This window comes from Peromyscus californicus, unplaced genomic scaffold (assembly GCF_007827085.1).
Source record: "Peromyscus californicus insignis strain IS unplaced genomic scaffold, ASM782708v3 Scaffold_9__1_contigs__length_137607984, whole genome shotgun sequence".
Taxonomy (NCBI): domain Eukaryota; kingdom Metazoa; phylum Chordata; class Mammalia; order Rodentia; family Cricetidae; genus Peromyscus; species Peromyscus californicus.
This window is the reverse complement of record NW_026294617.1, coordinates 44,838,575-44,854,017: the sequence shown is the minus strand read 5'-3', so window position 1 is coordinate 44,854,017 and position 15,443 is coordinate 44,838,575. Positions and strand designations below refer to the sequence as shown.

Genomic DNA, 15,443 nt, shown 5'->3' with positions numbered 1-15,443 from the left:
AATGGGACTTATGGAGCCGGCAAAGCAGGCTGCCCAGCTCCAGGTTCAGCCAAGGCAATCAACAGGCAGGGAAGAGCTCACTCAGGTTCACATATTTTTCTATATGGTTGGAAACTAATTCCAGAGAGTAATGGTAGCATAAAAATGCATCCATATAACTTTTATAACCCAGTTACTTCAAGTGCTTTGCAAATAAAATCTGGAATCTGATAGAATTGGTTTCATAGCCTAAGTTCCTATTAATTACGGTTAGATAGTATTGGAAAGGAGAGCTTGGAGCTCACCCAGTAGGCTAGGCTGGCTAGCCAGGGAGCCCCAGAGATTCACCTGTCTCATATCTCCAGTGCTGGGTTGCACATTCACGTCATCATACCTAGCTTTTTGCATGGGCTCCAAGGGTCAGGTTCAGGTCCTCATGCCTGTGGAGCAAACTCTTTACTGACTGGGCTGTCTCCCGAGTCCTATTTGTGGTTTTTAAGCATGTTGATTCTCTCCTGGTTTCTTCTCAATTATAATCTCTTACATAGACTTAATGTTGGACCATCCACTTTGCATCTACTACCTGAAAGACCCCTATGAAGTCAGCAATAATATTATTGTCCTCCTGATGAAACTAAAGCTGATGGGGGTACAGTGACTTGCCAAAAGTCATGGTACTAGGTCAGTATGGTTGGAGTTGTCTGCCAGAAATTCACATTTTAGAAACAAAAGCCCTCAATTCATGTGGAAATGGTATTTGGAGACAGGCTCTTTGGAAAGTAGTTAGGATTAGATGAAGTCGTGAGGATGGAACCACCAACACAGTATTAGCAACTGTATAGGAAGAGGCAATGGAAGTATGGAATCCAAGGTAAAGCCCCACAGCTTCACAATGGCTGCCCTAATTGTGTTCACTGAGATGGATAGACCTTGGGTCTGGCTAATTTCACTATGGGTTGTTTTTATTTGCAAGTTCTTCATAATAAAGTTAATTATAAAAGTTAAAAGAAAAAGAGGCCGGAGAGACCTGAGCTGGCAGGCTCGCTCTGTGTCTTCGAGTGACGCCTTCCTTGTGCACAAGGCCTTCCTCAGAGCTTGATCCGCACATATTCTTGGGCTCTTAGTCTCCAGACTCAAGAGCCAAACATGTCTATTCTTTGTAAATCATCCAGTCTGGGTAATTGAGTTTCACCAACAGAAAATGGACTAAGACATAAGAAATTGTCTGCCTGTCTGGCCACAAAGTCTGTGTTCTTCACTGACTACAGCATGAAGAATGTGTGAGCTGGCAGCGGCTCTCCTAATTGCGCTTTTCTATCAAAGCTCTGCCAAACTGTGGAACTGCATTTGTTAAGTAGTACCCTATCTTTTAAGTTTCAGAGGCTCTGCTCATTTATCCACCAGACGGTTATTAAAAGCTTCCATGGGTTGAATATTTTACCAGGTGGTAGGGATGTAGTTGCGGCAAACCTGAGCCTTTGCCTTTAAGAAACTTCCCGTCAGCCCAGAGGACAAGACTCTAGCCCTCATTCAAAGCAGAGGCCACAGAGGAGGTGATGACTCAGAGTTTTCAGGACATCTGGGAATCTACCACCCATTCAAGGTGGAGAAATGATAATGTGTGATAGACTGACTCAAAACCACCTACCTGTTGGTATCTCACCCTTAACCCAGAGAGATTCACGGTAGACACATGGGACTGTAACTCTATATGTTCTATTCCATAAAATTTACAACACCCAATAGTAAAGTCAAGCGAGTGGTGAGGCAAGTTTGAGATTTGGGGTGTGATCCCACTTACTGTCAGGGAGAGCCTGAGGACTGAGGGGCAAAGCTGAGGAGAGAGATCTGAATGAAGAGATGTTGCAAAGGCACAAAGGGAGGCCAGAGGCTACTCCAAGCTGGATGATATGAGTTTGTTCGCTCGTTTTTCAAAGCACCCTTGGAACGAATGACTTTAGAGCTGAAGAAAAGGAACTGGAGTGGAGCACACTGATTTTTTTGGAATAGCTGGAAACAGGTAAGTGGACAGGTAGAAGAGGAGAGCGTTGTTCTCACGGATGAATGGGAAAATGTTGTTGGTAGGATGGAAAGTTGCCGATGTTTCTGGTGGCATTGGGAAGCAATCCGGGTGATGGGTGGTTGTGGAGGTTCTAGAAATGAATGAGAATTCTTCAGCTGCCGTCCTCCCTTCCTGTGTGACTAGAGTTTGGGCAAGGTGGCAGCTGAAACTAACTATGACAGAGGGGATGGATGGGAATAAGATATCTTTACTCCCCCTTTTTGTTCACATGGGGCAGAAGAAAAGACCCTCTCATTTTATCAGAAACTAATTTCACAAATTCACAGGCACATAGACCCTACAAATCTCTACCCAAACCTCCCCGATTCCGTTCCATATGTGTCCTTCCAAGATCACAACTAGATCAAGTCAAGGTCATTGTCTTCTGCTAAGGCAACTACACTCTGGAAGACAGCAACTAACACCCACCTCCTTCCCTGGAGGTGGGGCAGGGCATTACAGGGAAGGGACAAGGAGAGGAGGGGCATAGCAGATAGGTGGGAGGCAGCGCCATCTGGAGGATAGAATCATGTATTGCTGGAACTTTGTGGGGAATTGGTTTCTCAGCTCCTCAAGGCACACCAGGTTTCTTAAGGGAATGTCTGGGCCCCAGGTCACGAAGTGCATACTAGACACTATTTCCTTTTAGTTTTGGTGTACTTGCACCTTGAAGTGTGTGTTCATATGAGCCGTTTATGAGGAAAAGGCAAGAAAGCACAGGAGAGGTACGGGAATGCATGTTCCTTAAGGGCTTAGAAGATGTGTTTGGCCACTTAGGGCAACAGAGAGAACTAGTGCCATCTTCGCAAGTCAGTGCAGGGAGATGAGAAGACGCAGCACTCGATCCAAAACTTTCCAGATAACTGGGGAAACCTCTAAGGGAGCGATACCCTAAGAAGAATGTGCAGCTTGTTAGGGTTAGAGTTCTGCTCAGTATCAAAGGAAACATTTCTCGTCTTTTTAAAAAATGTATAAAGAGAGCCTGTAATCCCCAGTGTCTCAAATTTATGATTTCCAAATGTGGACATGTATTCCTCCATGTGCGCGATATCTTTTTAATGGACTACAAATATTTGAAATGTGTAAAAACCGTGGGAGGATGAGCATTTTAAGTGTGGGGAGATGGAGTTGGGTTAGGGTTAGGTTAAGATGTCATTGTGGAAAAAAAAAAGATGTCATTGTGGTAGATGAGAGGTCCCACGAATCCAAATTGCTCAACTAGTCTGCAGTTTTACAGCTGATAAACTGGAAACATCCTTGCATCTCAAAAGTCAGCAAGACAGAAACAGGAAGAATATTTACTCAAGGTATACTGTCTTTGGATGTTGTCTGTCTGAGGAGAGAGGACCATATCATCCTTCCTTCTGTGACAACCTGCCTTCCAGGGAAAGTAGGGTCAAGGGTATCTTGGATATGTCCCTGGTGATTCTGACATGTTCTTCCAAGCTTCCATCTCAGTCCTCCCCTGAAGAGAGTAAGTTTAAAGCCAAATACTAACAAGGTCAGAAAAGACTGCTCATTCCAAAAACAAGTGGTGTGCTCCCAGTTGAGTAGTCTTCAGGGACTCCTTTGTGGTTTGTTTAATAGACTTCCTTGATCAGACACATCTTCACTAGGTGGCCTTTGTTCCCTTGGCCTAGAGTGGGAAGACAGTACACGGTGCCATGTTTTGATCATACTGCGATGATATATTAATATAGTGAGTCACTAGCACAGAAAGCCCTCAGTAAATGTCGGTTTCCCTCCCCGTCATAACACAGTTGACAGTGAATTGGCTATCTCTTTTCCTAATGCTCATTTGAAGTTTTAACCCACTTATGTACACATTAGAAAATGTAGGGCAGGAATGTAGGCCCCAGGGTCTTAGCGGTGGGTGTTTGGTGGGGTTATGGTCATCAGGTCCCCTTGGTGAGTGACAGTGTGGCACAGTGGTGAGAACTGCTCCCCAGATCCAGACTGACGAGGTTTGAATGCAGGCATCAGCTTTCCAAGTGCTGCATCCTGGCAAGACTCTTCACTATTTTGTGCCTTGATTTTCTGACTTCAGTGTGGAGTCACCGTCTTTGTTCTGAGGATCATGTGAGTGATCCATATTAAGCATGTAATCAGTGTCTGGCATCGTGTAAAGGTTTCGACCATGACTGCTGTTACCATTCCCGGTCAGTCACACAAAACACATTTAAAGTAATGTTTAATAAGTATTAGCTATAGTGTCCACCATTATGTGTTCTGTGAAATACAACCAGATGGCTCTGGTGAAGAGCTCTTGCCTTCTTGCAGAGGACCAGGGTTCATTCCCAGCACTCAATGGCAGCTCACAATCATGTGTTAACTCAGTTCCAGGAGATCAGATATGTTCTTCTGGCCTCTGCAAGCACTAGGCACATATGTGGTGAACAAATACTCAAAAAACAAACAAACAAAAAACCAACAATGAACCTTTAAACAAAAAGATCTCTAGCTGATGAACCCAAATTCAATTTTTGGAGATTAGTTCCAGACACATGCCTTCCTGGACTGGAACTTGGAATCAGCAGCAGTGACTACACAAGCAACAGAAGTCTGCAGAATGTGGTGGCCAAGTGGTGACAGTACTCCGTCAGAGGCATTGATACACTCTCCTGTGAGGCTCAGTCGGTTTTCTGTTTCCTAAATACTATGACCCACACTTTAGACACTGCTGGCCCAAAGACACAATTTGTCCATAGGTACTTTTCTTTTCTTTTTCTCTTTTCTTTTTTTTTTGGTCAGAATACAAATAAAAATAGTTTCTACTATTTAAAATTGGGGCTATTTCTCAGGGATTCTAGGCTTTCTAAGTCTCAAATAATTGGTGGACTTATAGCTCCAAGCTTGGTCTATATGACAACTATATGTTGTCTGTATGATAACACTGTAGGAGTGTTCCTATCAGATCAGTTATTTACTTTTCATTTTCCACAGGCCCCATGACTCCCTATTATATGGTATTTGTTCTCTTGACTCAATAGTATTGTTGCTCTATCTATGTACGTCTTTAAATTTTAATTCCTACTGTATGCTTATGTAAGATAAGTATAGAACAAGCGGTACAATTAATCTGGAAACAGATATTGCTAGTCTAGACTTGACTCATCCTACAGATGAGTTGTTTGACTTGGGCTGCCATTGATGTCTTCAAATACAGTAAATACCTGTATCTCATGCATGCCACCTTGGTACCTGGTACTGGTGATGACTACTAGAAATTATTCATCATAGATTGGGAATCATGAAGAAGTGGCACCAACAATAGTAATCTATATTACCACAGTTATGCAGAAACATTGAAATTATGTCTTTGTAATACAGTAAGTCTAGGAAAAGTAGTTTTCTTGAAAATCTAAGGATAAAACAATGATATTTGGAAACCAATGGAGACACATTTCTTAAAATAAGACATTTGAGAACTTGGGCTTTGATTCTAAAATGTCCCCCATAGACTTAGGTTTTGAATACTTGGTCTCTGGCAGGTGACACTGCTTTGGGGATTGTGAAGCTTTTAGAGTGTAAGTAGCTCAGTGGGGACTTTGAATGTCATACCCAGCTCTTGGTTTGCGTCCCATGCTCTGCTTCTTGGTTTGCTATGATGTGAGGAGCCGCTGTCACAAACTTCTATTGACATGAGTACCACCATGCCTTCTTCACCATGGGGGATGGAAATCCTCTAGATCCATGAGCCAAAATAAATATTGCCTCTCATAAGTTGTTCCTGTCAAGTATTGTGCCATAGTGATGCAAAATAATTAATATAGAAATCGATACCAGAGAAGTGTGGTTACTTCTGACTAAAACTGGTTATGTGGTTCTTCAGCTTTTGGATTGGGTTGGCAGGAGAAATTTGGAAGATTATGGAGATGCTGACTAGAAGAACATTATAATGCTATAAGCAGGTTTTAATGGGTGAGTCTGGTGGGAGTTCAGAAGACCAGAATACCAATAAAAAGACGAATATTAAGGCCTGTGCTTGGGGGTTTCAAGAGGAAACAAAGTGGGACTCTACTGAGAATTGGGGTAGTAACTAGTCTGGCCACGAATCTGCCTATAATTTGCTTGTGTTTTGAAAATTTGAGTGAGACTCAATAAAAAATAATGGATCAGGTAATTGGGCAGAAGAAGTTTAAGGACAGCATAGTGTTGTAGAATATTATTTTAACCATGTGAAGATGCGTTACATTTGTCTGTGCTGCAGAGTATTACTCTGTGTAAAGACTGTGTTACAGTGTAAAGGTGTGTTACATTTGGGTTTTCTGCATTTAACAATGTAAGAATGCATATTTAATTATAAAAAGCTGTGTTGCATTTGCTTCACCTTGCCTGCCTAAGACACTTGATTGGTCTAATAAAGAGCTGGCTGGCCAATAGCTAGGCAGGAAAAAAGGGTAGGCAGAGCTGGCAGGGAGAGAGAGAATAAATGGGAGAAGAAATCTAGGTTTGAGAGAAGAAATGAGAGAAGAAGGAGGAGAGAATGAGGGAGATGCCTGGGACCAGGAGCCAGGCAGACATAGAGAAGCAGTGAGAGTAAGATATACAGAAGTAAGAAAGGTAATAAGCCCCAAGACAAAGGTAGATAAAAAGAAACAGGTTAGTTCTTTTTCTTTTTCTTTCTTTCTTTTTTTTTTTAATAATTGATAGAACTCTCATCCAGTGACTAATGGAAGCAGATGCAGAGATCCACGGCCAAATCCCAGGTGGAGCTCCAGGAGTCCAATCAGTGAGAGAGAGGAGGGATTATAAGAGCAAGAGATATTGAGACCATGATTGAAAAAAGCACAGGGACGAATAGCCAAACTAGCAGAAACACATGAACTGTGAACCAGTAGCTGAGGAGCCCCCATGGAACTGGACCAGGCCCTCTGGATAAGTGAGACAGTCAATTAGCTTGACCTGTTTAGGAGGCCCCCAGGCAGTGGGACCAGGACCTGTCCTTGGTACATGAGCTGGCTTTTTGGAATCTAGGGCTTATGCTGAGACACTTTGCTCAGCCTTGGTGTAGGGAGGAGGGGACTGGACCTGCCTCAACTGAATCTATCAGGCTGGGCTGACTTCCCAGGGGAGAAACAGGTTAATTTAAGTTAAAAGAGCTAGCCAGAGACCTGCCTAAGCTAGGCTGAGCATTCCAAACTGATAAGAAGTCTCTGTGTCATGATTTGGAAGCTGGTTGGTGGCCCAAAAGAAAAAGCCTGGTACAGCACAGTCATCAGGTTGTGGCATGGCTATTGCTAGATCCTCTTAGGCAGGTTCACAGTAAGAGTCAGATGCAAAACAAACAAACAAAAAACTGGAGCAGAAACGTGAAAAAGTTTGGATAAAAAGAGTATGTAAAGTTGCAGAGAAGGCAAAGTACAGACCAAGTGGTTATAGTTGTTAGAGATTAGCACACTTAAAAAGAAGCCACACACTTTGTGCTGGGCTGGTAGGAAAGGTGCTCGAGGGTGAGATCCCAATGGTCAAGGATCCAGGGCTTTTACTCATTTAACTTCCTTTTAAAAAGAGAGTGCCTAGAAGGGGTCTCTAGGGCACACCACTGGGAAAAAAGCATCTAGGTAAGCATTTTCTTAAATCCAGCTGAGCCCCAGACACGCAGGGACCACTGCAGCCTGGTCCAGCCTGGTGCCTCTCTGCTTCTCAAGTCAGTAGTAGAACTTGGGACCATCTACGTGGTTATGGCTTTTGCAAGCATAAAGAATGCAAGAGATCTGGAGGTCATAGAGGCTTACAGTCAGATTTTAAAAAATTATTTATTTATTTTATGTGCATTAGTGTTTTGCCTGCATGTGTGTCTGTGTGAGGGTATCAGATCTTGGAGTTACAAACAGTTGTGAGCTGCCATATGGGTACTGGGAATTGAACCCAGGTCGTCTGGAAAAGCAGTCAGTGCGCTTAACCACTGAGCCATCTCCCCAGCCCCTTACAGTTAGATTTTAAAGGAACACCTGGGAAGCCAGGTGAAGTGTATCAGGGTCAGATTCCCTGCAGAGAACCCCGAATGGGCTATGTATGAAGTTGAGAAGGTGAAGCCCAAGGTGCAGTGAGGACCCCAGGATGTTGGAGATGCCAGGAACATGGGAGTCTGCTGAGGGAAGGTGTAGGCACTGTGCCAACTTGGCCCAAGAGAGAGGCCATGTGTGTGGAACACAGTAAAGCAGTGGGGGAGGGGCTGTCAAACAGCAGTATTTGCATCATGGCACATGTGTCCTAGAGGTCAGACAAGAAGCTATAGGATTTAATATTTGCCCTGCTGGGTGGTAGTCTTGCTTTGGTTCAGTCTTTCCTCAATGCCCTCCCAGGCATGGTAGTGGGGCTGTTTCCTGGTGCCCCTGTAATTTAGAAGTATGTGACTTGGTTTTGATTTTTTTTAATAGGATCTCACAGGTGAGTTTGTCTTGAGTCTCAAAAGAGACTTTTGACTTTGAACCTTTGAATAATGTTGAGACAGTTAACACTCTGGGGACTCTTGAAATGGGACTGGATGCATTTTGCATTATAAGATGGCCAGGAGACTTTAGGGTCTAGGGGAAGATGTTGGTTTGAATCTGAAATATCTCTCATGGATTCATGTTTTGAATGCTTGTTTCCCAGAAGGCAGTGTTATTTTGAGAGATGAGGAATGTTTAAAATAGAATATTTAGAAAGAGTTGTCAGAAGTATACTACCAAGGCTGCCTTTTGGAAGGTTGTGTCTAGTTCCTGGTTATGGTCCCTTTCTTGGTTTACTGGTCCTCCACAACATGACAGGCCTTGATCACATGCTCCGTTGTTATGCCATTAGCATTCTTATGCCTTCCCTACCACCATGGGGGAAGCTATGGGTCAAAATAAATATTTTCTCTCATGATTAGTTTCTGTCATGTTTTGTCATAGTTAAGCAAAGGTAACTAATACAGTCATTAAGTTTCTACATTTGGAATTAGGAGTAGTGAGTCTGAGATCCAAATATCCAGATTTCTATACATTCAAGGGATGGAGAATCATTTTAATTTTAAATACAATGGTTTTGAATCCCAAAAGATCATCATCCTGGTTGTGGTACCTCCTTGTGAAACAAGGCATGAGATAAAAGAGAATACAGATATCCAGAAACTCCAAATGTTCTGAAGATTTAGAAAAGTCGGGGGCATGTGTCAAATGTGTCTAGGTAAGAGGTGTGCCTTCTAGAAGCAGGAAATGACCCATCAATGTCAGAGTGAAAATGGTTTCTTATTTCTCTGAACAGTAGAGGATGCAGGAATTCCATCCTTGCTCAAGGCTTCTAGACAGCATCTTGTCAGTGTGTACAGCTCACCATGGCACAGCACACTGCAAATAGCGAGGCATGCTTCTTTATCAGCAGAGCAGTATGCTAATGCAGCTGTCACATTAAATATTTGCTGCTGTGGCTCAGTTAATGACTGTCGTAAAAGCATGGCAATAGCTAGCATTTTAAGTGTTTGTGGTACGCAGTGTATTTCTTGCTATTGTAAATAGGCCACACATTTAGAACTAATTACATGCAAGCTATGATAGCAGGTTTGTATTTTACAACTATGTGAGCTATGATCAGCACTTGTAATCACAAAGCAAGTAGAAAATAAATGGTGACAGCCATCCCTTCGTGTTGAGAATCGTCTTGTTTTAAAGTATTGAGTGTTGCTCATAGAAATGAAGGTACTTTGTCAGAAGCAGCTAGCGTAACAAAATGGCTTCTATTTGGCTTTCATACCATGTTTACGTCCAAGTACATTTTTTCCTCTATAGCTTTACCAACCCAATAAACACCCCAAATAGTATCTTCACTTTAAACATTTTTTTGTGTGAATAAAGAAAAAAAATTGCTGTTTTTGAGCTTCAGTAACACATTACTTTTACTTGTTTTGTTACAAATTTATCACATATACCAAATTATGGCATATATGCCTATAAATTAGCATGCATTATATAAAGGAAATAGGCTATCTCAATATCTCCAAGCTCAGCAATGACTCTTATGTGTGTTATAATATTGAAAGTTTTCCAAAGATGGGTCCCAGGCCTAAGATGAAAAATTGGAGATTTCTGGAAAGAGGTTATAGAACAAAGAGTCTTATTCTGTAGTCAATGAGATTGCTGGGGTTCACAAATAGAGATGAAGTGAGATAGAAAAAACACAAATTCCCTAAACTGCAACCAAAATTTTGTCTATATGTCTTCCTGTCCTGTGCTGCCCTGCCATGCCCCATCCTCTCCTCTTCTCTCCTCTCCTCTCCTCTCCTCTCCTCTCCTCTCCTCTTCTCTGTTCCCCTCTTCTCTCTTTTCCTCTGTTCCTCTCTTTTCTCCCCCTCCCCCGTCCAGAAGAAAGGAGTTTAGGGCTTATTTTAGAGCCAGGGAAAGAACAGTGAGTTCTATAAGTAGAGAGCTAGGCCAGGCATGGTGGCATACACCTTTGAGTTGGAAACCAGCCTGGTCTACAGAGTGAGTTCCAGGACAGCAGAGCTACACAGAGAAACCCTGTTTTGAAAAAACAAAAAACAAACAAACAAAAAAAAACAAGAGAGCTTGATTAGACCATAAGAAGCAATAAAGAAGTGGTTCCCAGGAAATAATCTAAGTGCAGTCTTGTATGCCAATACAAAATGGGCTTGTGGCAGTTTACCAAGAATCTCTGAGGAGTTCCTTTTTGTGTTACTTCCTAGGTGGGTCTGTGTCAAGATGAAGCCAAATACCTCCTTCCCAGCCATCAGGTTTCAGAAGCTCATTGAAGTGGACAATGAATACAAGATTTGTACTTTTCATGAGAAGCACATGGGCACAGAAGTATCTGCAGACACTGTCGGTGAAGAGTGGAAGGGTGCACGGTCTGATCAGTGATGGGAAGGACAAACAAGGTTTTCCTAAGACACAAGGTGTCTTAACACACAGCAGAGTGCTCTTGCTATTTAATATGGGGCATTCTAGTTGTAACCCAAGGAGAACTGAAGAGAGGAAGAGCATGTCAGTTTGAGAATGCATTGTAGATGCTAGTCTATGTTGCAAAATAATCCTTTTGTATACTGTGATTTTGTATTACTCTCATTGGTTAATAAAGAAGTTGATTAGCTTATAGCAAGGCAGGATAAAGTTAGGTAGGACAATAAACTGAGGATATTGGGATGAAGAAAGGTGGAGTCAGAGAGTCACTGGCAGATGCAGAGAGAGCAAGATGGGCATGCTATACTGAGAAAAGGTACCAAGCCACATAGCAAAGCATAGATAAGAAACATGGGTTAATTTAAATGTAAGAGTTAGCTAATAACAAGCCTGAGCTATCGACCAAGCATTTATAATTTATATTAAGTCTCTAAGTCAGTTATTTGGGAAGCAGCTGCTAGTTATTTGGGAGCAGGCAGTTGGGGCAGGAAAACTTCCACCTACAAGTCTGAGTGTTCTCAACTTGGTTATTGCAAACACACGAGAGAAGGATATTCTTGGACTGACAGATACTATTGTGCCTCAGCAGCTGAGACCACAAAGAGCTAACAGGATTCAAAAGCTTTCAGTCTCTCTAAAGAGGATGATGTCCTCCAACATGTTGAAAGAAAGCCCTTAAACAAAGAATATGATAAGCCCAAGATTCAGCATCTCTTACTCCACATGTTCTGTAACTCAAATGTTGATTTATTGTTCTGAAGAAACAATGCACTAAGCTAAACAAGGAGCAGACTGAAGAATATATTAAACTTTTGGCCAAGATAATGAAGGAAGCCAAAGGAAAACACCAGGGGTAGATTTCCAAGAGATATAGGCTGTCCTTGCTGAGAACTTCTACTTCTAAGTCTGAATCCAGTAAAAATAAGTCTTTAAGAGTAACAAGTAAATATTTAGACATTGATAAGGGTATATTACTGAAAAAAAAGGCTTACATATTTCATTGAACTTAGAGAAATTGAGCTGATGCCTATCTAGAAGCTTCACACCCTACTGGCTATTATTCATGGTGCTGGAAGGTATTTCCCACACCACTGGAAGAGAAGGGTAATCATCAATATCTACCAGCTGCAACCCCTGTGACCTATAACAGTGACCTGCCTGCAAGATAAACTGGTGCAATAATAGCACAAATGTTTTGGCAATAACCAGCCACTTTCTGATTAGATGTAAGGCCCACACCATGAGATGGAACCCATGTCTGACATTTCTTGGGTTGCCAAGCACCTGAGACTACTACTATTCTGCTAAAGGAAAACAACAATAAAATGATTCCTAATGACATATTGCTATACCCATACATCAGTGCCTTGCTCAGCCTCCATCAGAAAAGTTTCTTGTTGCAGTAAATAAGAACTAACACAAAGACTCACAACTGGACAATGTTCAGAAAGTGAGAGACTTTAGAGCACCTAGTCTTAAATGGGATATCTTCATCAAACCCTTCCCACTGTGGAACAATTCTTTTCTACACTATGAATATTTATTACTCTCATTTGCTAATAAAAAACTGACTGGCTGATAGCTAGGCAAAAAAAGATTGAGTATGAGAGCCTGACTAGGAGAATTCTGGGAAGAAGAAGGCAGAATCAGAGAGTCACCAGCAAATGCAGAAAAGCAAGATGAGACTACCATACTGAAAAAAGGTACTAAGCCATGTGGCTAAACATAGATAAGAATTATGGGTTAATTTACATGTAAGAGCTAGTTGATAATAAGCCTGAGCTATTGGTCGAGCATTTATAAGTTACGCCTCTGAGTGATTATTCAGTAACTGGTGGGTGGGAGAGAACAGTGTGTCTACACCTTCCTTTCAAGGTTCAAGGATCTATGTGGAAAAGGAGGCTGAAAGATGATAAGAGCTGAGGTGATGTATGACTTCAAGGAAACAGTGTCTTCCAGACACAACAGGACTGATACACATATGAACTCACAGAGAATGTGGCAACACACACAAGACTGCACAGGTTCAAACAAGACAGGGTTCCAGCACTGAGTTAGAGAAGTGGACACTGGCTCCTACCCCTAACCAAGAAACAATCTGCAAATGATACCTATTGGCAAAGGAAAAATCAGTTTCCTCCAATGGAGTCTCACTAGGTCTATTAGCCACACTTCGAAGCAGACCCTGTGCCCAGCAGTAGTTGACCAACACAAAACAAACTTGAAGGTATTTTTGTAGACTTTTTGTCTTATTTTGCTTTAGTTGAGCATTGTTTTGTCTTTTTGATCTTTTGATTATTTGTTTTTGTTTTCTTTTGCATGTGTTGTTTTGTTTTGTTTGTTTTGGTTTTGTTTTGAAGTGAGAGAGGGGAAGTAGGGAGGGCAGAGGGAGGGAGAGAGAGAGAGGAGATGGGGAGAAAGAGACAGAGAATCTAAAGTTTGGTAGATGGGGAGGTGGAGGATCTGGGAGGAATAGTGAGAGGAGAAAATATGGTCAAAATATGTTGTATGGGGGGAGGGAACAGAAGGGAGGAAGGAGGGGAAACTGTGGTCAGTATGTAAAATAAATGAAATAATTTAATTAAAAAAAAAAGAAAGAGAGAGCAAGATCTCAGGAGGCACTGAATCCCAGGCATCTGTGATTTTAAAACGCCAAAAAAAAATGTTGTTTTAAAACTTTTTTCAATAAAAAACAAAACAAGAGAGAAAAAAATCAGACCTTGAGGGGGAAAAAAAAGAATCTCTGGGAAAATTGCTGCTAATTTTCAGAAGGCTTCACAAAGCCCTGCCTGCTGGGGTTCTTCTGATGGCCCTGGAATGAGCTCCGTTTCTTACTGTCTCAAGCACAGTGCTTGGTTCTAGCCAAGAGGACAACGGAGGAGACCGAAGTCGTGAAACAGTAGCTCTTCATCACCCTTTCCTTGCCGCGTGTTCAGACTGCGGCAGCACTCTTTCCAACCCAGTGCAGACTGACAGCTGACAGCGCTGGACATTTCCTTGGCTCAGGCAGATGGGTACCAGACCCAGATGCTGGAGTATTGGGCTGTAGGAAAGCATGTTGGTTGGCTCAGGAGTCAGGCACAAGGCTTTGAGACAAGGCTTCTTCCTCCATGATGCAGGATGGTCAGAAAGACCAGGCAACTGCTTATTTTCGTGTCTAATACACATTAACTTTCACAAGGTCAGTCAAATTTCACAATCATGTCTAGCCCCACTGTACAAAGATTATTACATGTTTGGTCTTTATTCTCCCTGGAAGAGGTGGTTTTTTTTCCCCCTGTCTCATAGGAAAAGCCAAGTTCCCATTATCAACCCAACTCTGAACCCTTGAGTTCTTAGCTGCCAAAGCTTCTATCCCCAAACGTTATTCTGAGATTTCTTATGGGAAGGGGAAGTGTGGGGGTGTACTTTCTACTTCTTTATTGCCTACTCAGGTCACAGACCAGCTTGACATATGATTCAGTGCCCTTTCTGATATAGCAGCATCTCCTAGCACCCATGTCCCAGACTCTGGAACCTTGTGGCTGATGCTCTTACGAAGAGACAGCACCATGGCCATTTGCTTGGAAAGATCACAGCCTTTGTTAGGCTACACCCCCCACCTTCAATCTGCTTTGGGGCAAGCACCTGCTTTGATCTGTGTGCAGGCCTGGTAGGTCATGGCCTACATTAATTCATGCATAACAATATGACTTTCCCTTTCGTTCAGAGCAAAGCATAATCATTTCAAGGCTCGCCTAATGCTGAATTCTTAACAATCCAATTGAATCTTATTTTCATATGTCTGCTGGGTGATCACTGCATAGCCCTGAAATAAGAAGATAATGAAAAAATGTTTCTTTTAAATTACTGAAGACTATTGCTGTCTGAAGAGGAGCTCCTGTCAGAAGCAATGATTTGCGGGGGGGACCCAACTTGGGACAGGCACTGTCAACAAACTCTCCATCCAAATCCAGGTGTGTCAGGCATGCAAAGGCAGCAGGCTGTGAACACAGTCCATTGTGTGGAAATCCCATGTAACCTGAAGAAAGATAAAAGTGAGAGAAGCCATGGTTATAAAAAGCACTTTGTAAACAGCAACATGCTTTGTGACTGTGACATGATATTATAACTTCCCTTGTGGTTCCCTTCCCTATGGTTAGAAATTACTAAAGGCCCCTTGACTCCTGCCAGCCTCTGTTTTAATGATCTTTAAGCCTTATTCCTAAAGGCAGGACATGGCACTTGGCAGGGAAAGAGCTTAATAATTTGTTTGTGGTAAAATGCTATCCTAATTAGTGGATCTCATTAATTTCAATCAGGCTGGAGTTAGCCGCCCTTCCCCACAGTCAGACGGTCACCAGGTCCTGCCGACTTTCCTAGGGGATCTGTCTCTTACTGTTTGCTTTGTCCTCACTGCCACTGTCAAATTTGTGACCTCCCATGTCACACCTGAGCAAAAGGCTGCTCATGCCCATCTGCAATTCACCCTCCCTGGCAGCCACAGGGGTCTTTCGGTAACAAACGACATCATATCCCTA

The 15,443-nt window shown here is 42.4% G+C and overlaps 1 long non-coding RNA gene across 1 annotated transcript in view; it reads right to left on the bottom strand.

Annotated features, from left to right (window-relative positions):
- Positions 1 to 5,346: 5,346 nt before the first annotated feature.
- Positions 5,347 to 15,443, bottom strand: part of LOC128106412 (uncharacterized) — a 100,074-nt gene continuing 89,977 nt past the window's right edge. The window contains exon 3 of the long non-coding RNA XR_008216701.1: positions 5,347 to 14,944. This is a non-coding gene — a long non-coding RNA (uncharacterized LOC128106412). The remainder of the gene's footprint in view (positions 14,945 to 15,443) is intronic.